This window comes from Xenopus laevis, chromosome 6S (genome assembly GCF_017654675.1).
Source record: "Xenopus laevis strain J_2021 chromosome 6S, Xenopus_laevis_v10.1, whole genome shotgun sequence".
NCBI classification, from domain to species: Eukaryota; Metazoa; Chordata; class Amphibia; order Anura; family Pipidae; genus Xenopus; species Xenopus laevis.
Window position 1 is genome coordinate 65,440,341 of NC_054382.1, and position 27,504 is coordinate 65,467,844.

Genomic DNA, 27,504 nt, shown 5'->3' on the forward strand with positions numbered 1-27,504 from the left:
GCGGCAAATCGCACAAAGTCGCCGCAAATTCGCACCTGGCGAATAAATTCGCCCATCACTACTTAGAAGTATTACCACTCTTTATATGTATCTCAAGTAAATCTCAAGTAAAATATCAAGAAAATTATCATTGCAAACAATTTCTAAACTGTATCCTTAGGGCATAAGTGACTCTTGTGACATTGTAATCCAAAAAAATCCCAAAAAAATGTCACTTAGGCATTTCTCAAGACAACTTTTTTGTGGGGTTACTGCCTTAAGATCAGTTTTAGATATCCAATGCAATGGTCGAGGGGCAATTAATACAATGCACCGATGGTAGATTGAGTTTTTTTTTTTTCTTGTGTCCTTGCAGATTACAATGAATATTCATAATGATATTTAAGATTCAAATTAATGCTTCAGATTGTAGTTTCATCATGTCATTGTACTCATATAAATGATTTATAGAATACAGACCCTGTATGAAATTACACTATATGCTTCCACAAAGAGTATAAACTAAAACAGTTATGAATAAATTACATTCAACTTGATCTCCCAGAAACATCCATTTTTAATGAGTCAATATATAGATAGCAAAGACGGGGAATGATCTAACAGGAAATGTAATGAAAGTGCTGACCTTTTAGTTTGCACTTCTTTCTATTGTTTTAATAATTACAGTGGGTAATAAAGATACAGCAAACAAAGCACACTCTACTTAGCAAATAAGGGTCTGTTTTCTAGAACATCCTTCATAAGCAATGTGAATATCATTTAAATTATTCTGTAAAAAAACATCAGCTCGGTGTACATTGTGTGGGGTTTTCTATTCTTTTATTTAATTAAATGCTTCCTAAAACTTTCTCTGCACCTGACAGCACTCCTCAGTGAATTACTTTGTGAATCCCCCTTTGTGAATGTGTTTTAATACTGATATGTGCATATCATTGTTTATTAATGCAAGAAAGTCTTGTTCTGACTACAAGAATAGCTGGGTATTTCACATATGCTGGGAAGTGTTTTAATTAGTTCAGGGATCTCAGAAATACCTATTATCTGATGCAAAATAATTTTAAAATGTGCTCTATAATAAAAATGAGTGTATCTGTTCTGAAGCACTAAAAAATGTTCAGAGTGAAGTAAAAAACAAACTGCTGATGATATTCTAGAAAATATATTGGCTTTTATTCATCTATTGTAGTTTAAATTATACTCTGGTGGGTATTTTTGCCACCGGCTCATGTTTGTCTTACAAACAAAATATGCATTTTAACCTGAAAGAAAAAATACAAAAACTATACATTTTAAAGTTTTCTAATGCCCTTTTATAATAATATGGGCGAGGTCTACAATTGATTAGTACTGATTGATAAATTGTGATCTATTAATAACATGACATGCAATGGTTCTTATTTCTGAAACTGCTGAAATTAGTAAATCACATGATCAGTTCATAATAAATCAATCAAATTTTAAAGATTAAAACCAATCCTCCTAGAAAGCACCCTCTATTTCTGAACTGATTTTAGTTAGAGTTTTAGCTCTTCTGTTTTACTCCTGATGTAGCTTTTGTCTAACCTTCTGACAGGAAAATTCTAATCCTAATATGATCCGATTGTCTCTCACCATGATCTGTTCTTGTTTGTGACTCTCCTCCTATTGCTGCTCCAATTCTCCTTTTTAGTGTTTCTCAGGCCAGAGAGTTGTTTCCTGCTAATTAAAGGCAAAAATGTGTTAATTACTTACTTGACAATAACAATTCACACGGAACTGTGGCAACAAATATTGTGACAATGCCAGCCCTCCATGCTGTGCTGCTCTGTGCCTGCAAATCTTTGTGTTACCTACCAGTGTGCATTGGCACAATATACTAATTAGTTTTTGTTATTTTATGTGCCCTTACCAGCTCAGTTTCCTATCCTCTTCATGCCCTATGTCAAATAAAGGCTTGTTTCAAAATAATTCCTGTCTGTGTAATACTGTAAATTTCCACTCTATTTGCCATGTCTGCCATCCTTAGTTTAGTGTTTTACCAGCCTAAATGCCTCCAAGCCCAGTATGCCTGGTTTGAGCCTGACAAAATGTGCACATCCTACAATTTCCATGTACATTTTATGTAACAGGTGTAAGTCCTGAAACCAATAGCAATTAAGAATCAGTGAAGCAGCAAATACAAAACATACATGAAACTGAAACTCATAAACTCACATAGGTAGAGTTTATGCACATTACTGTTTCTTTGTTCAATGTTAGGTGTCCTCCTTGCCTGATTGTATACAACTAGTGAAGAGCAAATCTGTCCCATTCCGCTTCACCAAAAAATGTGGTAAAATTTGCGAAACATGGAAAAATCGGTGAAACGGTATTGTGTGTCATTTTTATACCAAACTACTTTAGCGTATATGGCCTTTTTCCTTGGTACCTTGTTTCTGCTTTGGCATGCAGGTATCTGCATTATTATTATTATTATATTATTATTATATCTGCTCTACATTTCAACCTGCAGTATATAAAAAAACACTGCAGATTGTTTTGCATGTTGTACTCTATATGCTGAAACCACTTTTCTTTGACACAGAATAACTAAACCCAGATATCCCACTTATCCCATTTAACACAGAAAATTGCATCACAGCATCCCTTCTAATTAAAGCATTCACCATTGTGAACAATGGTGCTTTGGTATGCTAATGAAAAGGTTAAATGCATTAACTGAGTTAAGAGGACTTTAGATAACAGTTTCTTTAGTTAATCCTGTGTCATGAGATATTTAACTCACAAATTCAAGTGGCTTCATCTGTACTTAGTAAATTACCCTTCATGTCACTATAATAAGTTTCCTTGAATGCAATTTGTACAGTATGATGTTCTGTTGACTCTTTCTATCTTTCTCTCTGCTGTTTATACAGAGTATATATAAAATATAATACACTTTCTTGCACCTATCCTCATTCTGTATTCTCCAAGTCTCTTTACAGAAGCTGCCAGAGGGCATTACTAATAGGGAAGAATCCTAAAAGTATGGATTATTTCCAGAAAAGGTGTCAACTGAAAACATTAGCCAATGACTTTCCCCATTAGTACTTAGTAATAACACTTTTTTAAATATACAAAATAGGTGTCTAAAAAACTTCCGTTTAGAAAAAAAAACTATAATTATTTTGCCAAGAAAGTGGCTTGTCCACAAAACTAGCTGAAAAGTACAACTGTTATTTTTTAAAAGGGAGACATATTTAAAATGTATTTATAGAAATACTCTGTGTTCTGTTCTGCTTTATATAATGCTTTAGTGGCAAAAAAAAGTTTGCAAACTTTCAAAATTATGTATAAAGACAAATCTCTTTGAAGTCAGCAGACTGGTTCTAATTCTTTCAGCTGGAAATAAATGCTGCATCAAAACTGCAATTGCAGCTTTTTATTTTATATATACACATACAATGCATACTGAATATTTCCTGTCCTCTGGGAAATAACTTGCTAATGTTTAGAAAACCGTTATAAAATACAGAGGTGGCTGCCAAGTGTGGGAGTTTTCATTTAACCAGAACACACTATTTTCTTTCAATCGTGACAGTAGCGTTTTTATGCTGCATTTGTTTTTATATGTATGCAGGATTTTAAGGAAGGCATTTGCTTTATGCTATAAATTAAGGTAATCAGACAATCCATTTAAAGCTCTTCATCTATGAAAAAGGCATACCACAGGGCTGCTTACTGAAGGAATACTTTCATCCCTTCTACCAGGCATTTATTTATAACTGACCTAAATTCATTGGATGAAATATTACAGAAATAAAACTGATAGTCTTTCAGAATTAACATACAGTAGACAATAGGGGGATTTGGGATTTGGAGTATATGTTGTAGGTAGATGTCTGTTCTTTACAAAGATATTAATATTAGAAAAGACCAACAGGTTTATATATAAAAAAGGTAAAAGTGTGCTTACAGACCTATTGTTTTTAACATAATACAGCATTTTTCCCTAGATTTCCAGACTCCCTGCAGGTTTCCTCTACATATCTTAATCTATACCAAGCACTAAATTCACAAATGTGGATGCAAATTAGCATCATTTTTGAATGATGTTTTTTATCAGATTTAAAAGGGTTGGTCACGCTTATTTCAGTTCAGTTGTTTTCAGATGCAACAGAAATAAAGAATTTTTCCAATTATTTTTCACATTTTATTAATGACCGTTTTTCCAAAATTGAATTTAAAGTTTAATGTTCCTGTTTCTGGTATCTTAAGGGGTTACATAATAAAAGACACTAAGGGGCAGGTTTATCAAGTGTCGAGTTTCGAGGTCCCATGAACTCGAAAATTCGACCAACTGCAATTTATTGAAGAATTCTAATTTTTTGAACTCGGATGAATAGGATCGACCTGCAAACTCAATTCAGCAAGGCTGCAAACAACTACAAATTGATTCCAGGACATACTGCATAGGCTAAAACAGCAATTTGGCATGCTTAAGGTGGCAAACAGTCAAAATCAAATTTATGATGAATTTCAAAAATCTAATTTGAATTGGCTAGTTGAATTTGACAGTTTTGGCCATAAAAAAACTAAAAAAATTCTAAATTCAAATTCGAACATTCAAATGTTCACTTCAACCTTTGATAAATCTCCCCTAAGTTTTCACAGGAACAAGAATGTGAACAACCCTTTTAAGGTATGTTGATTAAACATACTGACAGATCCCTTATCCAGAAAACTTTGGGCACCAAGCATTCCTGATAATAGATAATTGTATAACTTTCGGTGTCCATAATTGCATTAGCACCTGTGTTCAGTTTTGCATGTGTTCTTAAATAAGTGCCTCATATTGAAAAATATTGTTTTTCTGTGTATTTCTGAAATGTTCCTTTTGTTGGTTGCTTTTCAGCCTACAAGAATTGATTGTCCATGCTCATCACTGACAAGGATACTGGCCTATGGATAACAGATGAAAAATAACTAAAAACAGAAAAACTTTTTTTAAAATTTGAAATAATATTTTCAGGCACCAAGACAACCAGCAAAGAAAAAACATACCGTATATACTCGAGTATAAGCCGAGTTTTTCAGCATCCAAAATGTGCTGAAAAAGTCTACCTCGGCTTATACTCGGGTCAGCGGGCAATAGCCGAGATTGCAGTCACTTTTAATCATTCCTATACCAACAGTACACTTGGGGAGAGACTGCAATATCCCACAATGCCCTCTGTTGGTTTTATGAAAGAATAACAGTGTGCCCTCTGTTGGTTATATCAAAGAATAACAGTGACTGCAATATCACACAGCGCCATCTGTTGGTTGTATCAAAGAATAACAGTGACTGCAATATCACACAGCGCCATCTGTTGGTTGTATCAAAGAATAACAGTGACTGCAATATCACACAGCGCCATCTGTTGGTTGTATCAAAGAATAACAGTGACTGCAATATCACACAGCACCATCTGTTGGTTGTATGAAAGAATAACAGTGACTGCAATATCACACAGTGCCCTCTGTTGGTTATATCAAAGAATAACAGTAACTGCAATATCACACAGCGCCATCTGTTGGTTGAATAAAGGATTAACAGTGATGGCAATATCACACAGCGCCATCTGTTGGTTATACGAAAGATCAGTGATGGTTTTATGACACACAGCACTCTCTGCACAATTCTCTTTCACCATCAACTTTGCAAAGAAGTCCGGTCGATCGCTGGGGGAGTCTCTTTGGCGGAAGGTGCGCTGCTGGGAGACAGGGCTGTAGTTGTGTCTAGGCTTATACTAGAGTCAATAAGTTTTCCCAGTTTTCGTAGGTAAAATTAGGTACCTCGGCTTATACTCGGATCGGCTTATACTCGAGTATATACGGTACTGAACCATATCTAAGCACATAGAAAAGAGTTGTATTGGCAGATACACACAATCTAAAGCCCGCATATGTATAGGTACATTAGCTATAGTACTGGGCATGACTTGGTGGGCAAAGTAAAAAACTGCACAGGATTAAGATCAAATCCGCTCGGGTTTGTTATGCTTATTTATTATTACATTTCCCCTGAAAATTTTCAGGTTTTTTTTTTCTGACTTTTTCATTCAATTTCAGGTTTTTCAATTTTTTTTCGGAATTTTCACCCAAAAACTCTGAAAACTTTGGGGTATTGCACGAAACCCAGCGCACACCAAAAAATCATTGGGACTTCTCCCATTAACTTATATGCAACCTCGACAGGTCGGAGATGCTGGATTTTTAGATTCGGACTTTCCATCCTCAATGATTTTTTAAAATTCACAAATTTTTCATGATTTTTGCTTAGAGTCCACAGAAATGGAAGCCATACAAAAAAAGTGTTACAGCAAGACTGCTGCATTACTGGAAGCAGACAGATAGGCTTGTAATTGGATTGCTTGTAAGTATATCTAATAGTATGACAAAAGTGACAAGCCAGTTGTATGAGGCAGTTTTAATGATCATCGCATAAACACTATGGGACCGATTCACAAAGGGTCGAATATCGAGGGTTAATTAACCCTCGATATTCGACTGGGAATTAAAATCCTTCGACTTTGAATATAATTTTAGGAAAGCCTATGGGGACCTTCCCCATAGGCTAACATTGAGTTCGGTAGCTTTTAGATGGCGAACTAGGGGGTCGAAGTTTTTTCTTAAAGAGACAGTACTTCAACTATCGAATGGTTGAATGGTCAAACGATTTTTAGTTCGAATAGTTCGATTTGAAGTCGTAGTCGTAGGTCGTAGTAGCCCATTTGATGGTCGAAGTAGCCCACAAACACTTCGAAATTTGAAGTTTTTTTACTTCGAATCCTTCACTCGAAGTTAGTGAATCGGCCCCTAAATATATTTAGCCTATAAAAATATTGTTGCCTTAATGACTTTTAAAATTGTGGTATATCAGCCCTGATTGGCTGGTCTTAATTGACTAAGGAGGCTAATGGATGTTATCATATCCCATAACTGGACCCTCTTTACCTCCTGTATCAGTCAGTTTGTTTGTAATATAAATGTTTGATGTATATATCCTTCTACTATGGAATATATTGGTTTTGTATAAATATATGGGAATACAATTATAACCCTATATTTAGAAGGACACAAATGATTGCCTTTCTAGCTCAACAATAATAATAATGGTTATAGAAGATAATAACTTGTGGATCCTCAATACCTGGGCCCTTCCTTCTTCCGCAATAACTAACACTGACACCAATATATCTGGGTGGAAAGGCCACAGCTTTGTTTATTATACATTTTACTGTGAAAAACAACCCTCATAAACATACAAATTATTAATCACCCATAATGATATTCTTAAACCAATACATAAACCATTGCTGGCTGCATATAACCACATAAAGTGTAACATCTTCATGTAACATCTAAGTTCCAACCTGAGGCTAGTTCCCAACACACCCACATACTGTACTGTGGCACCTAACCAGGCCTAGCCCCTAAGACCTATCTCTCATACTTGAACTACCCCCCTTTCATTTTCTTTCCCTTTTGGCTACCCATAGTGCAGCCCACCATGACCCTTAATATTGCTGCGACAACACAACCATCAATGTCCCCTCCATCCCCTTGTTCCCCATAACCGCTGTGTGTGGTAGGGGCTGTCTCCACCTTCCAGGTAAAATGTCTGCCCCTTCTTTTGGTCCCACCTTTACCCTAACTTTCTACTACAATCCCCATAATCCAACACCACTCCTACAGGGCCCTATTCGTCCCGTCAGTCATGACCATTCCACTTAACCCTTTGGCTTCATTTTCCAGGGTCCCCTTCCTGTTAAGAAAGATCATCAAGAAGCCGAAAATTACTTGGTTCAAACCCTCATATGCATCTTGCTGCTCAGATAGCATTACCCTAAAGTAATGATAAGCAAATCTCTCTCGTTTTGCTTCTTTGAAAAAATAACAAAATTATGATTTTTTTTTCTGCAAATCCATGCCTGGCTTTACCATAAAGCCAGACTTTAATCCTCACTTAAGGAGTTTAGTGGATGACATACAAACTAATCATCTATAACCCTGTGGCTAAATAACCTATCCCATTTTCCACTTACTAACATTGTATTTTATGATAAATTGGGTACTTGGTTACGGCCAATCTTAATAAGTGAATTGCAACAATGTATGTCCAATTTATAGGAATATAAAGAAATGTATTTTTACCTAAGGATTCTCATTACTGTAATAAACTGTCCCTATTTATAAATGTTGCTACAGGCCAGCCTTTGTTCTCACAAGTATAAATATATTTCTAGAACATGTGGTCATTAGTTGCTAAGAGATACACAAAGCTTACGAATTAAGAAAAAAATAAATAAATATAACATTCAACTTGGATGATAAGAAGAGACAACATAAAAGGCAGAATAAGAAGAAACTGTGCAACATGCCTGTCAGTTGTATCAAAAAGGTACAGTTTCTAGTTTCAGTAAACATTTGCATTTATTAATTATTATTATCAGTAATATATGAATTCAAGTATAAGTAACATTCATCTTTTTATTTAATTAGGTTATATACCCTCTTGCTCTGTTAATGTTCTACTGTACAGCACTGTGTGAACAAATGGTACTTAATATATTACATATACATCCATACAATGCCACCCACAAAATATGCAAACAAACAAATAACAGCTCATTCTCCTGAAACCAGAGCAAACCAACATGAATACATCAGAAACCTGCTCTTTCATAGTGCTTCCTCCACTAATAAAGTCGAATAATAAAGTTGATTAATAAAAAAGTTGATTTTTGTCTTTCTCCCATGCCCCTCTGTTAGAGTTATACCTTTCCTACATTGTTTTTCCAATTACTGTGCCAAAATATATATATTTAAATATACAAATACAGTACATGCTGTTTATATATGGACTGATTTGTCTTTGCACATTATTAACTGACATTTGTATTTTATCTAGATTCATAGTATAAAAGTGTCTAAAAAATTATATTCATGTACAATGAAATAATATTTTTGTGTGCTCATCAATTGCCTGTTCTTGTAAACATCAAGAAGACCTACTCCTAGCATTAGCTGTCATCTTGAATTATTTTCTGGCAAAGGCGATATTGAGAAGAATAGACAGAACTGACATATATCCATTGTTATATGACACACATTGTCAAATGGTGCTATTTAATGGTTGAATTGCTGATGGAGAAATGATGCCTAAAGTTACGTCATGTAACTGTTGCTTTATTCTAATAATGAGTACTGCACAAGAAATGTGTTGTCCAAAAATGCAAACACACATAGTTCTCCTAACTGTCATACTGAATTTATATTCTAAATAGATTCATCATGGGAAAACACAATATAAATAAATGACTTCTTCAAGAAAGGAGATAAAATGCAGATATACAATGCGTTTAAATTTCAATATTTTGCATGCTTTCTTTTAAGGCTTGCTGAAGATATAGTTTGAGCAGAAAGAAGGAATGACTTAATTGAATGGGATCTGTATATGTCATGTGCAGATATGGGACCAGTTATCCAGAATGCTTGGAACATGGGGCTTTCCAGATCGCAGATCTTACCATAATTTGGATCTTCATAATTTAAGTCTACTAGAAAATCATGTAAACATTAAATAATCCCAATAGCTTGGGTTTACTTCCAATACAGATAAATTATTTCTTAGTTGGGGTCAAGTACAAAGTACTGTTTTATTATTACAGAGACAAAATTTGAATTATTTTGATGAAATGGAGTCTGTGGAAGATGGCCTCTTTGGTAATTCAGAGCATTCTGGATAACAGCTTTCTGGATATATACCTGTAAAAAAAAATAAGAATAATTGTCAGTGTTTGAAATTATTATTAACTGTTAAAAAGGCCATATAACAGCCAGATGCTAGGTGAATTGAATACATTTTAGGAGTAATTTATGAAGTGCAGGAAAGGGTGCAAAGTGCAAAAACAGGTGCAAAGTTGTTTGCACTATGGCACCCTATTCCTAACATCTGCATGTATGCTCTGGGCACAGCTTAATGCTTACTGAATTAGTATTATGACCATATGTAAGTGAGGCCATAATTTGAGCAAAACACTTGGAGCTCAATTAACATGGAGCTCAATCAACCTATCTGATTTATGGTACTGTTGCATTTGTTTATATCATCAAATAGTTTGTCTGTTATAAGTTAGAATATGAATATTAAAATCAAACATCACATCTGGCAGTTATGGGTAACTCTTGTGCACTTTTACATATATAAGCCCTAAATCAACCCTAAATATTGGAGATTAACAAATGGGGAAAATAGTTGTTCATGGCTAGGCTCATTTTATATGTTTAAGCAAAGATTGAAATTTTGATTTTGGACCTGCATTAAAAACTGGTCTCAGCAGGCAGCAAGCAAATCATTAAATTTCAGGCCCAAGGTCAGGGCAGGCAGCATCCAAATTGATATCCAAAACCAGGGGTCAAAAACCAGATTGCCAGAATATGAAGGATTGAGAGCAGAGAAGGAAACGATTGGATGGATCTCAGGAACTCAGAATAGAAACTCAGGAAATTACCCAGCATAGGTTATATCAAGAGACAGGCTTAAATAGACCCTTAATTGGGCTGTTGACTTCAGTCGGTTCATACTGTTGGTGGCGTCAGTCAGGGAAAATGGACAGGGGGAAAAGTCATTCATTCTGAATGCAGCATCAAAAGCATGAGGCATCCTGTGGCTCACAAAGGAGGTGCAGCAGCCATTAAATAGCATTTTTGTGGTTCTAGACTAGACGGTTCTGGATAAACTGACACAGGTATCTGTTGAACATTTTCCTGATTGTCAGAAACATGTTCCCTACAGGCTGAACATTTTTGCTAAATTGAAAAATGTCAAACTGCTGGGAATCTTTCATGATATGCTAGTTAATAGTGATGGGCAGATTTCTCCCATTTCGATTCACCGAAAAATTTTGAATTTCCCATGAAATTCACGAAACGGCAGAAAATTCACGAAACTTGGAAATGAACGCCCTTGTCAATTTTGACTCTGCCAATAAAATCAATGGGTGTCAGAATAGTGTTGACGCGTGGCAGTTTTGACACAAGAAACTTATCCGACGTGCATAAAAATTTATTCTGGAGTTTCCCGAATTAATTCGCAAGCGGCAAAACGCGGAAATTCGCTGAGAATTCACCCGTCGAATTTATTCGATTATCACTGCTGGTTAAATATTTGATACATCAGGTTCTTAATTAAATAAAAATGGTTTCACTGTTGCCCTAGGAGGGCAAGCTGCTTCATGATAGACATATATTTCCTCATCGTTTCAGATTTTGAATGAGTTATTGCAACTCTAGGTATCTATTTAATCAAAAAAGGTATTGTGATACCAGTGCCCAGGTCTTTTGCCAATCGGCTTGTGCCTAATCTGGTAACGCCAGCAAAGGTTGTGTAATGCCAAGCTGTATTCTCTTTTTAAGGGTAAGTGAAACAGTTGAAGTGTTGTGATTTGTATAAATGATAACTATAACACAAAATCACCTATAACCCAGGCACCTCTCAAACTTAAGCAATCTGCGAATCACAATTAAACTCTATTTGTCTAAAATTATGAATGCCATGAAATTTAGATCTGAACACAAAAAGAACAAACAAAAATAGCCACTGAAAAAATCTGAAAACCATGAATTTTCATGAACAAATGAAAAATGTCTACTACAATGAACTTTTTTATGTTCAAAAACGAATCACAAACGAAAAGCTGATTTTTGCCAGAAAAGATCTACACAACTTCAACAGCTTTTACATGCTGTACTTTTGTATTTGTAGATTTTATAGTCTTTACACTTGATAAGCTATGAAAAAAATGTAGTTTTTTTTCTATGAAAAATGTGATTTGGAAAAAAGGGACAGTCTATGAATTTTCATAAATTGGTCCTTAAAGAATCAGCTATGTGGAGTTTGGTGTAGGCATCTCAAGGCAGAGATACTGTAACTTAAAGACACAGAATTAATATCAAAAATGAGTAGAGGAAATATCTAAATTATGTGGCATATGTGGCACTTGACTACATTATTTAAATGGTGATAATGAGAGATTGGCACCACTTGGGAACATTTTGGTTTGGAAAATCACTGCTAGTTAGGCAGTGAGTTCCCCATTATTTTCAAAGGCTAGGAGGTAAAGAGAGCTTACAATATAAAATAAAAAAAATATCTAATTTGATAATTTTTTTCGTGTTTTATCTAATATTTATACTTTTTATGTCTTCTCATATAAATGGTTTTGCCTAAAAAGACCAGGAGCTCATAAATTCATGAGGATATTTTGTTTCAGCCTACTATACTGTGTCATCTCTATAAATGCACATTTTAGGGGAGACTGGCCAGGTCTCAATTCTACTATAGTTTGAGCTTGCACCTTTAGAAGATAACTTGAGGTTCACATTTTATTTATTTATTAAAATAAACACTATATAATAAGTAGAAATGATAACAGCACTTACAGATTATTGGCTTACTTTATTATGGGTAGTGGTGTAATTTAGATGTGCTAAATTTCACCCCTTAAAGCACATACATAGTTACATAGTTAAGTTGTATTGAAAAAAGACTAAAGGTCATCAAGTTCAACCCCTCCAAATGAAACCCAGTGTCCATACCTACACTCACACACACACATACACTCACACTGACCCTCAATATACTCACATAAACTGCACATACCAATATCAATACTAATTGTATATTTTAGTATCACAATATCCTATAATATTATGCTTGTCCAAGAAAACATCCAAACCACTCTTAAAAGCATCAAAAGAATCAGCCATCACAACATCACCCGGCAAAGCATTCCACAACCTCACTGTCCTCACTGTGAAGAGGATACACTCATAAAGAGGTGTTAGCTGTGATATGTAACTTAAAAGGTATGAAAATTTTGTTCAAGACACAGAGCACGCTGCTCGTTGTGTTCCTCCTTGTAAGGAAAGAAGCAATGGAAAGCGACTTGCATGAGGATGCATGCAGGGCTGGAAGTATGGATAAATGGAAAAGCACTTTGTGTTCCATTTAGGGTGGTAGAATAGTTGCACCAGCCAGAAGCAACTTTAGGGGCCAATGAATCATGGGGAATCAATAATGCCCTGTTATCATTCATTGTTTAAGAATCTGTAATTCTGGTATGTACCAAGACTACTTTCACAGTGGTACAACATACAAAGTATAGCTATGTGGACAATACAGGTCTGTAGTTCCAGCCAATTACAAAGTGGCCCAACTGCATCTTGTGTCCACTGGCACTCCTTAGCTTCTGCCTCTGAATGCATACATACTAGGGTGCATCTAAGGGGCCAGCTATGTTTCATGCCCTCCCATTCACTCATGAATACAGAAGTGCAGGTATTTGCTTTCTAAAATGCAGCACCTGTGGGTCCTTAGTATGAGGCAGGGTGAAAAGAAAATGGTGGTTTCCATCTGAACTCCATAACGAATGTCTTATCATTTCTTACATAAAACACACATTATTCTACACTGTGAGATTCAATATTTGCAGGATAAGTGAGTAAATAAGAAGGATCAACTATTGCAGAGCAGAGTATATGACATACACAAAGGTATGTTGTTTGTTTAAGAACAATACTGAAACACCTGGTTATTGTTCAGAAATGTTATGTACACATAATATAAAGGTGGTGATTTATAAATCACAAAAAGGCTGATCTACTCTCTCTACTTATTTAGTCATAAATGCTTTAAGCGAAAACAAATATTTTACATTAGTCCACACATTAGCTGTTATATACACAACAACAGCAAGTACTGCTTTCATCATAATTTATAATTGCTGTCAAAGCCCTGACCCAACCAAGATGCATTTACATATAATACAGGCTATACTAATTCCCTTTCCTGAATCACATACTTTTTCTGGTAGCAGCTTGACTAAAAGCAGGAAAAAGGGTGTGTATGTGACTGAAAGATTAAAGTAGAACCCTGATTTTTAGAACAGATATATAAAAAAAAGTCAGAACAGGTATGGCATCCGTTACCCGGAAACCCGTTATCCAGAAAGCTCTGAATTATGGAAAGACCATCTCCCATAGACTCCACTTTATCCAAATAATACAAACTTTTAAATACAATATCCTTTTTCTCTGTAATAATAAAAGGGTACCTTGTACTTGATCCAAACTGAGATTGGAAGCAAACTTATTGGAAGCAGAACCAACCCATTGGATTTATTTAATGTTTACATGCTTTTCTAGTAGACTTACAGTAAGGTATGAAGATCCAAATTATGGAAAGATCCATTATCTGGAAAACCCAAGATTCGAGCATTCTGAGTAACAGGTCCCATACCTGTAGCACATTATAGGTATGGAATATGTTATTTAGATGCCTAATTATCCAAAAAGTACAGCAAAATCATCTCCAATAGAGTCCATTTCAAGCAAATAATTCTAATGTTATTTTCCCTTTTTTTTTTTTTTTTTTTATAAAACTGTACCTTGTACAATGTTTTTGGCTTCATTTAATGTTTAAATTATTTATATCAGATGTACCCTGTATCATCCTGTACCATCACATAGCTTTCAAAGAGGTACATGATAGTGCTCAATGTTCACAGATATTAGGTTCACCTTAAAAATTTGCTCAGATTTGTGCAATTTATTTGAAGATTAAGGTATATCCATATCTAAATAAATGTAAAATATTGTGTGACCTTGAATACATTTATGTACCTACTATAGCAAAAACATTTTTGTAACATATGCCAAACCTCATGACTATAAAGAAAACATATTAAGAACTTTCACTGTAGTCGTTAAAAATATAAAATTCTAAATATTAATATTCCTGTTAATACCCTGATCACAATCTTAGACTTGTATTAAACTCTTGGTATGGTGCCCGGATGGCAAATATTCCTCAGCCAATGTTATTTACCAATTGTATATTCAGCTTGCAACCTGTTTATGAGTCAACTAATTGTCGAATTGTGAGCCATTTTGTAGAAGCAATTATGTGCAACAAATAAATCTTTTCTAGTTTATTTGTAAGCTATTGCATCTTATATTGAGTTAATTAATTCTTGCATAGTTTTAATTGCATTTTTAACTTTATTTTTCTATCAAGGGGAACAATACACCCTATAAGGGAAATACAAGGGAAAAAAAAGTCAGGACCAAAAGTAGAATTAGATGAAGACTTAAAAACAAAAGGAAAGTAAGGATGAAAAGTAAACAACAGAAATATAGGGAAACTTATAGAAGAATGGAAATAGCATGCCTATATTAATTTTGAAAGTTACAGGCAATATGAACATTGTTATTAACAGTAGGTACAATTATAGAATGTATTATCTGGAATGCTTGGGACCTGGGGTTCTCCAGATAAGGGATATTTCAGTAATTTGGATCACCATACCCTCATTTACAGTATAGGGGTTATTTACTAAAACTCAACTTTTTCTCACTTTTTTAAAAGAATAATTTAACCAAACTCCCAAATCCAAATGCCCTTCATTTACCAATAATTATTCTTGTTAAAAAATCGAAATGTGAAATGTGTGACTTTTTCATTTTGTTTACTCAATTTTATGTACACAAATTTTTCATATTATTGAACGAAGACCAGTGCAAACAGCCCGAAACGATTGAGAATCATGGCAGTTAAAAACTTGTTCCATCTGCCATTGACTTCAACATGATTTCAACAGGTTTCAGCTGGAGTATTTTTGGAATTGGATTTTTAGAAGCTTACAGATGGAGTCACTTTCTTTAGTGAGTTTAACGGGCTGTAATGATACATGTAGATAAGCAGCAGTTAGTGTCATATCTTGAGTTGCCTCGTCACTTTTATTGCAGTTACCAACATGCAATACCAGCTGTGACCAATCGCTAGCTATGCAATACATACCAGTGTACAGGAGTTTCCAAGGGAGAAGACAAGAATTTTGGAGTGGTTGTGGAAAACCTTCCTTTAGGATTATGGCACTCTAAACTGTGCCCTGGAACTCCCTTGTGCTTCTCCGTGTCATTGCACCGACAGGCACGTTGGCCTTCTGAAGCCTAATTTTGTAACATCGAATTTCATGGGGTAATGCTATTTGCACTGCATTTAGATAAGACAAATATCTCAGAGATGTTTAGCCAAAGACACAGAAAGTTGTCCACTTTAAAGGCATATTTTATATAAGCGGAGGAAAGTGAATCTGCTCTTACGCATATACCACTCATAGCTTCATTTACAGGCCTGACGTTGTCTTATGTGTAAATACATTGAGCAGATATAGGCTCAAAATCTTCAAAAGAATTGATATGATAATATCAGTATAACATGTGCTGTGTTCATTGTATCCTCATCTGAACATAGAACAGGATAAAATGTATACAGTATTTGGTTCCAACTTCCTTATACTGTATTTGCTAAAGGTAAGGGAAATATAGTATTGAGAGCTCAATCAGGTGTGCAAAAAATTGATTGCACTCTTGGGAGAATGAGGCATTAACTGTCTGGGGTTAAGAGGGTTGTAGTTCACATATTACTCAATTATCTCAATACACTTAAAAAAAAGGAATCAAAATACTTTTAGGGGGTTATTTATCAAAATGAACAGAAAAAAACAGAAAGACAGGCATAGCAGTGCAATATTTTAGTGCTCAGGAAAAAACATTAGCAATACAACCATTTCTGAAAAGATATGCATAGCACAAACTTTATAAATGACCCCCAGTGAGTTTAGTTGTAGTTTCAAAAACCTCTAAAACCACTAAGTTGAGATTGTTGATGTATAGGCCTCCACAAGTATAAATCATTTAGAAACACTAACATTTTCAGCTGCATATACTTTAGACAAACAGGCTATTTAATAGTGACAACAAGCTAAGTGTTAGCCCAACTAAACTACTTTGTTCTATGGAACTGAACAGCATAAACATATACCTTCACTAATATTGCCTAATACACTTTTGCAAGTATCTGCAAGCACAAAGTATTTTGGTATTTACTGTACAAAGGTTTAGCGAATATGCCCATCCCTTCACCAGCCAAAAGATATCTAGTTTTAAATAGGATAATTCTGCAGGGTTTTCTGATTCAGTGAACATCATTTATTTGATCAAGTCCTTAGTTCACTGTTATAATTAATTTTACATTTTATCTACAGACTTCCCAGTTAATTGCAGTTTCTTGCAGTATTTAAAAGAGCTTCTGGCAGTCATCAGGAGAGCAATCTTTTGCAGAGGTAAACACCAACCCACAACAAACATCCACTGGTTATGTAGTTGGTGATCTGTAAAGTCGAAATACTATTGAGGAAAAGGGTGCTATGAATGCAGTACATCACATGAAGGTTCACATATGTTAAAAAAAACATAATATCTGATGTAATTTTATAAATAATATAATGCAGAAATATTATTCCCAGATATAAATAACCTCCAATGTCTGAATTTCGATGGGCTCTTTCATTGAAATCTGCAACAATTATTTTACATACACCCTCAGGTATTATTGATCTTGTAATAGTTAGCAACAACATGCCAAGTGTTATTCAAAAAATAAAAGGTTAGAAGTATATAATATGCACTTTATACATCACAGTGGTTGATTGAAAAAGACAAAATTCTTTGTTTTTTAAGTGCCATAATTTGTAAAATGGCAATGGAAATGCAGACTATAGATCACGAAACATTAAGTTAGATAGAAAAGGTCCCTGAGTGGTTGTTCACCATGAGAATGTCATTAATTATGTGATTAGGAAGGTTACAGCTGCAATACAATACACTGAATTTCCACCTAACAAAGCTAATAAAATAATGTTTTACTTTGACATTGCCATTTAATTAAACTGCAAAAGACAAGGTCATTTAGATATTTACTGCAGTTCAGCAAAATGATATGACAAATGAAAAGCTCAAAAGAGCAGAAGGACCTTATTTCTGACAAAGTGATTTCCCATGCACAGTGCTATATTCTTAAAGTCACTAATTATTTTTGTGACCTAGAAGAAGAGCTAAGTGGCATGTTCAGATTCACTGTCTATTGAGTATTACAAAAAACAGCAAAAAATTATGTATTTCCAACTTCAGCAAGAAGTATACATCGCTATATAACATTCCCTGATATTTACATTCATTTTTTGCAATTCTGCAAACTATATAATTACAAGCACAGATGGACTAAAAATGGTAATACATAAAAGACTTTATGTTTCATTAACTTGACACTCAACTCAATAAAAAGGTCATTAAAGAAGCTTTAAAATAACAGGACCTTTGCCCAGACAGTTATACCTTACGGTCTGGCAGTGGTTGCATACAGTTCTCACACTGAAATAATTTGAATGGACAGAGGCAATAAAAAATAGAAAATGAGGAGGAATTTGTCTGTTTGTTAGGCAGGTTTTAAAAGTTAACACAAAGGAGAAGGTGAAAAACGAGGGCTAAAGTCTTATGGGTGGTGCTCTTCACTAAATGTAAGAGTACAGCAATTTAATTGTAGGAGTATGCTATAGGTCCCCTAATGTAAGTGAGGAGAAGGAGGCAAAGCTCCTGATGCAAATAGAAAAGGCTGCTAGTTTGAGGAATGTAATGCTAATGGGTGATTTTAATTACCTAGATATTGACTGGATCAACAGTACAACCAGGACAGCTAATGGGTTTATAAACTTGTTGCATGACAATTTTATGGCATAAGTTGTTGAGGAGCCAACCAGAAAAAAGCTATACTGGATTAAGTGATCTCTAATGACCCAGAATAGCAAGCAATTAAGTCCCTAGGTATTAGTGACCATAATGTGATATCATTTAATGTTTGGGGCAAAACAAATATATACTGGGGCAGCAAAAACCCTGAATTTCAGAACAGCTAACAGCCGCCCTTCAATGCATAGATTGGGGGCAGTAAGGTTTCATCTAAAAACACAGAACAGAAGTGATTGTCATTTTAAATGATATTAAATTATTACTGTTCTCAATTTATTCCTTTAAGAATTAAATGAAGAAGCACCAAGAATCAATGTGGCTTAATATAAAAGTAAAGAAAGTAATAGGAAAGAAGAGAAAGGCATTTAAAACCATTTAATGAATACAGTAAACACTATAATAAATGTTGTAAAACTGCAATCCGGAAGGCAAAGATAGTAAATGAAGATTGCATTGTGGCAGAGGCTAAGACTAACCTCAAAAAGTATTAATAAGTTACTAGTAAAAAAGATACAGAAAAGGCAAATGTGCTAAATCAGTTATTTTCTTCAATGTACACAATAGAGGAGTCATAGTTCCCAATCCCAAACCCACCTCATAGCTGCACTGTTGGCTCAGCTCAATCAATCAGTGACTGACTCAGAACATGGTTCATAAAGCTTTAGTGAAAATTAATGTGAACAAGGTGCAAGGGCCAGATGGCATACACTCCCTGGTTCTACATACACCCCAGGTTCTAAGTGAGCTTAGTTCAGTTTTAGACCTGCCTCTATCTCTTATTTTCTCAGATTCACTTTGATCTGGTATTGTACCTATGGATTGGAATGGCTTTATGAAGGATAGGTCATGTCAGACAAATTTAATTGCTTTTTATGATGAGTTAAGTAAGATGCTGGACAGTGGGGAGTGGGGGATGTGATCTACAGTACATCTGGGATGTAAAAAATATCCAAGCCACTTTTACCCTTAATGGGACTGAACTAGGCAAATCCATAATGGAAAAGGACCTTGGAGTCCTTGTAGATAATGAACTTGGCTGTAGGAAGCAATGCCAGTCAGCAGCATCAAGTGCAAGTAAGGTCTTGAGCTGTATTAAAAGGGGCATAGATTCACAGGAGGAGGCAGTTATTCTTTCACTGGTCGCTGGTAAGGCCCCATCTAGAATATACCATACAGTTTTGGTCTCCAGCACTCAAACAGGACATCATGGAATTAGAGAGGCTACAGAGAAAATGGAAATCAAAAAAATTTGGATTATTTGGATAAAATGGAGTCTATGGGACATGAATATTATGTGATTCAGAGCTTTCTGGATAACAGGTTTCTGGATAATGGATCACATACCTGTATGTATCTTCTATTTGTTGTATTACAAATGAAACATAACAGCAGGATTGATTCACATTATATACCATGAGGAGTTTGAAACGCCACATGTTGTAATGTGGAGATTAGTGATGGGCGAATTTGGGGCGTTTCGTCGAAAAATTCTTGAATTTCCCCCAAAATTTGCGAAACGTCAAAAAATTCATGAAACGGCGCAGACGTCCATTTTTGATGCTGGCATCCATTTTTTGACGCTAGTGTCTGTGTTTTTGATGCCGGCGCAAAATCGCTGCCGAAAATGCACCGGTGTCCATTTTTTTGACGTCTGCGAATTTTCACTTGGTGAATAAATTCACCCATCACTAGTGGAGATCTATTTACCCTAATACATGCAATATACATGTTTCTCCTAAATGAAATACAACAAAGTTCAATAGTCTTGAAAAGGATTAGGAATTTGAATAATGCTCTCAGTGATGTTTTTTCAGGATAAAAACATTTGCATTCTTTCAATTAAACACATTTCCACTTTTTCTAAACTGTCTTGAGAATGGAGGTGAACGTCCCAATCTTTTTCTTTTTTATTTTTGTGTATAGGTGTTGTTAGTGTGGGTGGGCCAGTGAAAAGTGCTCACTTTTATACCATTAATACATAAATAGCAATAGTAACCGCCAGGTTAGAAGACATAGTGACCTTTTTATCAACAGTCTCATTTTACTGGTTTTAGAGGATTTTGAAACTCACTTTCTCCAAAACCACGAATCTCCTGCAATTTATTAAAATATCCAAACTGAAAAAGCACAATTGAAAAAAACTGTGGAAAAGTAATGAAAACCACAACTTGTTTGACTTATCAAACAATAATTTTGACTTTTCTGTATTGTCACACAAAAGCCAGCGTTGAAAACATCCAAAAACCTCTAAAATCAGGAATCAAAGAAAGATCTTCCATAAAGATCTGCCATTGACTTCTTCATGATTTCAACAGATTTTAGCTGGAGTATTTTCAGATGCTGCATTGTTGCACCCCTCATGTTATAGACTAGTATTCGCTAGAATTAAAACATACATTTTAACTTAACTTTTATTTTTTATTACTTGCTATTAAAACCACCCATTTACTATGGCTCAAAAGAATCATCACTATGCCTACCACTATGGTATGGTGCAAGAAATACCCTTAACAAAACTTACAAACTGCTATAGTGGACAATTGTTGTTTGCAATGCTTAAGTGATTAATATCCAGTCATCCAACCCTTTCCCTTCACTGGGAGCCATTCATTTCTACCTGCGCATGTTCGAACTGGAGAGGGCTAGTTACCACACGATCCACCTACATGTATGCTGCCCTTTTACACCTGTAAGACACACTAACACTGGCCAAATTTGCACCTGGGCATTAACCTATGGCAACCAACTTGCAATGACTGATTGGTTGTTATGGTTATGGTTATTGCTCAGGTTCAAATTTGCCCAGTGTTTATGAATGAGCCCCAGCAAGTTAATTTATGATGGGGAAGGCAAGGTACAAAAAATAATAAATGCAAAACTTCCATTCTTGCCCTCAATTCACCTTGCCAATGTCAAGTGCAAATAATTGTGTCTCACTGTAAATTATATACTAGTGTCCTTATCTTGTGCCAAATATGCTAACATTAAGGGGCCTATTTATTATTGATTGTTTTTTTTATTTAGCACAAGCATTCTTTGAACCCCATGTGAGTTTCCTAACCCAAGCTGTGTTTTGGAACAACCTAAAAGCTGCCAACTTAAAATCCAGCGTAAGTAGGAAACTCACTCAAGGTTTCCTTAAAGATTACTTGTGCCAAAGAGCATAATCAATCTTAATTAGATGTCCCAGTATCAAATTGATGTGGATGCCTCTTTAATTGGCACAATGAACACTTGTACCTGTCTGGTACTAGATAACCTTGTGTTGCGAACAAACGGTATTTCCAGTTTTAAATTAAATTTCACTCTATTCTAGAATAAACAATTCAGCCTCACTGTACATTCTTATATGAGTGAGATAATTGTTATATGTAACATTAATGTATTCGTGGTTATAGCACAGTACAGAAAGAACAGAAAAGAGGAAGGATGGAAGAAATTGTATGGAAGAAATTGTTTCAGAAATAGTTGTATCTTAAACAAATAATAAAGATAAATTACTTCAGCACCACCACTTTCTTTACTCCTAATACCAAGGGTATCAGGGACGCTGATCAGCAGGAAAACAAATGCCACAATTATGCCTAAAAGGTAAATATATATATTACACTTCAATAGAACACAATAAGCAAATTGTCTTAGCAAACAATTATTTTTTTCAATTCAAAGTCTCCTTTATTTTCTTTTCTTTTTTGAAAAAGTAAGTTAATCAAGGGGGTACAGAAAGGAAAATGGGAGGGGAAAACAAATGAACATCAAGGAGGTACAGTAAGGATCTTAGCAAGCAATTCTGCATAACATACAGCATATACATAACATAAGTGTCATAAAGAACTAAACCTGAACAAGGAAAGCAGTTCATGTAAACACATTTAACTATTAGTATGAACTAGTCTAAAATTGTGTATTAATCAAGTTGTGTAATTATTTTTCATTTAATTTTTTATTGTTGAGGTTTAGTAAGACTATGCTACATTAATACAGAGGTAGTTTTGTCTTGATTTCATGAAGTGACAATCTTACTGTTTAATTATTTTAATGCAAATTTGTAGCTGTAGGTGTGTGCTACCTAGGACTGTTCTCTTTCAGACAAGCCCTTAATTGAGGATTAACTATACTGGATCTACACATCAACTAGATTCTTCGGTAACTTGGGCACCAGTGGTCCTTTAAAAACAAACTCTTGCTGGTGCTGACTTAAATGCTACAAGACCATAAATCAGTAAATGCTTCCAGTACTTATCACATCAGTTGTTACTCAGATAATTTCAGTTGTAGTGTTCACAACACTTCAGTAGTACTAACTGTCTTGTTGAATCAATCCATAGTACTATGCAAAGCTCACAGTGGTCTCACACTCCAAGAATCTCTCTATCCCTGAACCCAGGGAAGTCCAAAAGGTAGATTGGGATCTATCAGTAGAACTTGGTGATTAGTTGATTTCAAGACACTGTCAACAATCAGCTTGTCTATCTCATCCTCCTGTTTCATCCTTTTCATTCAGACATATATACATTCCATGTATACTTTTATATATATTGTACTTTTATGCACTGTACAGCACTGCAGCTCCTTAACAGCACTTTACAAATAAAGTTATACATACATAAACATACATACATTAAGGTTAGATAAGAAATAGCTGTTTATTAAATATGGCAATATATATATTTTCTCACATAAATCAATATTTAAGACATATTTTCCATGGAAGAGAATGTTAACAATGTTTTACGGATGTAGATCATAATGGGACAACATCACTTAAATAAGACCTGGTATTAGAAAAGTATTGGCACTCCTGGCTTAGCCTAATTGCTTGAGTCCCTACACTGGTGCCCTTTTCACTGCAGGGTACAAAATACAAATCTCCATTAAGGATCTTCTGGCTGCTCTGCTAACTACCCTGATCCTGGCTTTCACTACTAGAATGAGCCATTACATGCAGGATTACCTTTTTTATAACCTTTGCAATGCTGACACCCCATGGCCACTGAATTACCACTGGGATCAGTTCCCCTCCCAACTTTAATACAGGTCCATCTCTAGCTGGCCAAAACTGTCCGGGGAAAACTGAACTAAATGTTTGTGAAATGTTACCCTCCTGCAGATGCAAACCATTATAGAAGTGCCCAAACAGAAGCCTTACATAACAATAACAGAAACTGAAGCACATACAGTAAAAGCCAAGTTGAGAGTTAACTAACAAGTAGTGTCTTGCAAAAAGCGCTCACTGACTTCAATGAATTTTCAATGAATTTTGTGAATTTTTGATGTTTCACAAATTTTTATAAGAGTGAAACACCTTTGCAACTGCATTCATAAATGGCACTTCTCATGTCTTACAAAATAGAGACCATATTGGGTCTCATTCATTAGACCAGAAACGGGTGGATTTGCTCACAATCTGCACTAATTCCATAACTCTTTCACTAGCAGTTTGAGAAGCAGTTTGACCATTTTCCAGTAGAGAACATGGATATAATCATCATGAATAAGAGGCGTGAGAATGAACTTGATATAGGGAATAAATAGCTCCAGATTTAGAAAAGAAAGACAAGAATGCTAAACCAGATGTGTCCCATCTGAAAGTCAGACTGCACCCTACCTGCAATTGGAATCCACAACTAAGTGCCTGCATTCAACTCACTGGGCATAGCTTCTAGACTGCTGGGATATTCTACACTGCCAAACAAATTTAAGAGTATTTTACTATGTTAATCAACAACAAAAGAGCATAAGAATTCTGTTACTGTGTCAGAAGCCGCAGGTTAATGTAACAACCATGTAGCAATTAAGGCCCTCTGTGGCTACATGCAATGTTGCCAATGCATCAGTTTCAGATTGACCCCCAGATAACCAGTTCAGCTTATGAACACATTAAGTATGTTAAAATATAACCTTTATTTACTCCTATGTTGCCTGTCTAAGCCATTGTTGAGATACTACTACTGAACATGCGGCTGGGAGAGTTATAGTCCAACACCCTCCAGTAATCAGTGTTACTATCTAGCTACTTTTTAACAACTTAATTGTGGCTAGCTGTTAAAGACTAATTACACCACCTGTCCACTCTATGTGCTTTTGAGGGCTCTTACTGACGAGCGGTTGCAGCGGCGCTCCCCTGCGTTCCATTTTTCTGTGTTCAGCCGCAGGGGAGCGCAGGTATAGACGCATTACGTTTTTTCCAGTGGGGCTGTACTCACACAGGCGCGTGTAGGCGCCGAACGCAGGAAAAAATGCAGCATGTTGCGTCTCAACCTGCGTTCGGCACCTACACGCACCTGTGTGAGTACAGCCCCAGCGGCTGAATGCAGAAAAATGAAATGCAGGGGCTACAACCGCTCGTCAGTAAGAGCCCTTACTGTGTGTTTTTTATGGACATTGTCCAACACTACTCACAAAGGCTGACTGTAGTGAAGTATATGTTTATAGGGCAGCATATCTTTTAAGTAATTTAAATTAAAGCTTATATTTTAACATTCTTAATGTGTTCATAAGCTGAACTGTTTTTTGGGGGTCAAGCTGATGCAATTGCAACATTGCATGTAGCCACAGAGGGCCTTAATTGCTACATGGTTATTTTACTAAGTTGTAAGATTTCATAAAAGGTCAATACAATTATTTATTACAATACAAGTTTATTTACTTATTTTAATTTTGTATGCCAACTAACCAGTGTATGCCGCACTTCATTTTTTAATATAGTATCTAGCGTATTTTTTTTCTTAGTTTCCTTGCTTTGTAATGCTGCATTTTCAAAATGATCCGCAAAACTTTCTATAAAGCATGTAATTGATTTTTTCTTTTTCTATATTTTTCTTTTTTAATATTTCTCTAAATAAATCCTCTTTCCTTTTTATAAACGTGCTTAGTGAGATCTTGCACATTCTGTGTCATTTCATCTGCCTCAAGTCTGTCAAGATAAACTTAGTAGAGCTGTCTGAAATGCTGAACTTGCTTTTACTATAAGTAGACCCAATTATCTCTCTGGCTGGTGGAAGCACATAAAAGATGCCTTATGCTACAGTGAACCTTGGATTAGGGGCACTAGCTGTTCCTCCTTGAAAGCCTTCATCACCTGTGGAAATGTCATTTCTGGACCACAAATAAGACTCTCCACACAGACTATATGAATATATAGTAAACATTTCCATTCTCAGTTATCTAAAATAGCTGCCTATATAGCCATCAATATATTTTGCATTTAGACAGCATAATTCCATTCAGAACATTTTATGTTTATAATCTAAGATAAAATTAAAAAAGGAACAAAAAAAAATATTTGTAGTTTGCAGACATTATAAAATTATGCACATCAAAGATCTGCTGTGAACTGTGTAAAGGTGGCCATAGATGCAAAGATCCACTCATCAGAAACAAACAGATCTCACGCTGGAATGGGTGATATTGTGTTGATTTGATTGTGGCCCTAGGGCCCTTTTACATACATGATTCAATGGTAGCAAGTAGTTTGGGATATTGTGAAAACATCGAGATGGGAAATGTTGGGTACAATTTCAGAGATTCAGAAGCCTTTTACATGAGCTTTTTTATTTGCATTTTTATAATACACTCAGATAGTACTAATACTTGCATCATGCAATGGCAACAGGCATACTAAAAACATAACTTTTACTGTTAATGATTACTAAACACCCTACTTTTATATCCTTACACTGTACACAGGGGGACATTATCCCTTCTACATTTGTATGTATCTGGATCAAATAATAATACAATGAAATAATTTATTTAAATCATTTAATTAAACATCTAAACTGACCACACACAAGACAGATGATTGCAAACCAGTTGGTATTTGTAGATAAATGTAAACACCACCGTAAGAGGAAAAGTGTCTAGGAGGTGGTAAGTTGGTCAAAATAGCATAATACATAACATACAGTAACCATATCTACCTAACATGCTGAAGGAATTAGAATGGCTGGTGGCCTGTTATGGTTATGATAGATATAATATTAGCCACTGCCAGGGACTCTTGGTCAATTTGAAATTATGTATTGTTATATGTATTTTTATATATAGAAGTTATATTGATGTTAATTTATATTAAACAACAGTTCTGTTAGGTTAAGTTTAAAAAGTTGTGGGAGCAGCTTTTAAGGCAGTTTTGGAAAAGGGTAAGGGCTGATAATTGTCCTTGCCATAGTCAAGTGCATATAATAGTTGCCAGCAAAGTGCACAATTCTTGAAAGAGATTGAAATCAACATAATAGATAATCCCCGAGCATCCATGTTTGCAGGCAATTGTAAGGGAAAATTGGATAAGGAAAGTGGTATAGCTATGGCAGAAAATACTTTGGCCAAACAAAAAATGTACTGGTTATAAAGACCCTTGCACTAGCATGACTGTATAGAACTATAGGTTTACACAAATCTGTAATCTAATGTGTGTAGTTGTATATTTAGGGGTAGGGTATCTTGATGTCTTACAGTGGGAGACCAATAAGCCAATTAAAAAAAAACAACTAACTATTGAGACCTACCTAATCCACCTTCTAAAATATGGCCTACTTGTCTTTCATGAGCAGCCTATGTGACATCCTGACAATCATACTGGGAAGTTTAGGGGGATCCCAACGGGATTTTTCACTATAAATGCAAGCAACTCTAACATGAAAGGAAAAACAGTCTGTTTATTTTGAAAACAAAAAGCAGCTTCAGTCAGCAACATAAAGTTCAGCAATAAACAAAATAGCTTACTTCAGCCTTAGCCTTCAGTACCCCAAAATACTAACCAGTAGTAATGGGCAAAATTGGGGCGTTTTGCTGCGGCCAAAAATTAGTGAATTTCCCGCAAAATTTGCGAAACAGCAAAAAAATTGT